This window comes from Aptenodytes forsteri, unplaced genomic scaffold (assembly GCF_000699145.1).
Source record: "Aptenodytes forsteri isolate BGI_AS27 unplaced genomic scaffold, ASM69914v1 Scaffold325, whole genome shotgun sequence".
Classification (NCBI taxonomy): Eukaryota; Metazoa; Chordata; class Aves; order Sphenisciformes; family Spheniscidae; genus Aptenodytes; species Aptenodytes forsteri.
Genome location: NW_008795575.1, coordinates 837,494 through 839,292, shown reverse-complemented (window position 1 = coordinate 839,292; position 1,799 = coordinate 837,494).

Below are 1,799 nucleotides of genomic sequence, written 5' to 3'. Positions count from 1 at the left end.
CTGAGACCTGTTGCTGGCTCTGCCACCGATCTGTGGAGGGATCATTTCCTCACTCACCCACTTAGCTTTTATTTAGCTCTTACCAGCTTTTATTTAGATGGGAATCTCATTAATAGCGTTTAGGGGCAGAAACTGGATGGGGTGGGCAGCTCTAGCTCAGGTTCAGGCTGGTAATTCAGGAAATGGTCACTAACTGTGCTCATGGACTGAGGCCAGCTTCCACCCTCAGTGTGTTTGGCTCTTGATGGCAGAGGGAGAGAGGATGCTGTATGAGGAGCAAGCCTGAGGCTGAGCCTCCTTTTCTCCCCTTCCCAGATGGCAGCATTTCCCTCTTCTCTCAGAGCAAGTCACTGAATCGTTCCATGTGCGGTGTGGAGCAGTGATTCCTGCAAGCCCTCCATCCACACGTGCCTCTGTGGGCAGGTCCTTGGGCTGCTCATGCATCAGTGCTGCAAAGACCACAGCCACTCTTTTGTGTCTTCAGCTGTTACCACAGCGCTGTCCATGTCCTCGCAGGAAGCGGATGGGATAAGGGGCTTGAGCTTGCAGTTGGGTTTGGCATATCTGTGCCACATCTCAGTGGAGTGGGTTTGGCATATCTGTGCCACATCTCAGGTTCTGCCGTGGAGCTGGAGTGTCCTCGCATGCCTGAGTGGCTGTTGCGGTAGTGCTGCGTTCAGGGTGGGTGGTTTGTGTCTGCTGGATTAACCACGTTATGGCCCTGTAGCAGCTTTGCTGCCTGTTAATACCAAGTTAAATCGGCGAGGGACAGAGCCCTTCTAACTCCCTTTGCTTCCACAGAGCGAGGTTGTTCTTCAGTTTAGACAAAGCCTGGCTGGCAAGTTGCTGAAAAAAGACTGGGCAGGCTTTAGCCTTTGAAAGTGGCTGTTGGAAAGCGGCTTGGGCCGAGCAAACCTGGGTACTCCGGCACCTCCAACGAGATTCAGACTGGGGTTATGCAAAGGGTATTTAACATGCACAGCAGCGCGCTGGCTGCTGGGCTTGCTGCACTTTGTGCATTACTGCTGCTGGGAGCTCAGGGAGGGCCACAAAGCCAGCTCCTAGTAAAAGAATAACATCATTCGGTATAATAATCCTGGTGGTTTTACTCTTTGCATCTAAAATGATGACATCAGGTGCCACCTAGTGTAAACCCATTCTCTTAATGCAAATGTGACTCCATCCAGGTTTCTGTTATTTCTTCCTTTCCCTGCTTTGATATGCAAGATCTAAAATCCACAGCTGCTGTAACAAAAGCAATTCAGCCCTTCCCCTGGGAGATCCTGCAGTAAAAACCTCACCAAGTGCCTGCTGGTGCTGTCTGCAGTGCTAAAGGGAGGATAGCAGAAGTGCAGAGGTCTCAGACCTACACCACCATCTATTCTACAGCCCAGCTGGGGAAACAAAGCAGGAGTGGGATGGGATGGATGTGCTGTGGGGCTGAATCTGTGGCTGGGGGCTAGTGAGGGCGCTCTGGGCTGTCCCCCATGCTCCTGGCCACGTCTGCTCCCTCTGTAGCTTCTGCAGAACGATCATGGAAATAGCTTGCTCCTAGGAAGAGTGAATGGGCCTGATCCAGCCGGCATTGAACTCAGTGGGAGACATTCCCTCCCCTTGGATAGGAGCGGGTGTGCTTGTGACTAGTGCTGTAATGTAGTGCTCTGCCCCAGGGTTTCAAAGCATGAAAGCATGAAGACTTGTTTCACATCCCTCCCCACCCCTGTTGCTCTCTTGGGGGACACTGCTGCTGAGTAGCCAGCGGGTACCAGCTGGGGAGTTACAACCCCTCCAACCACCAC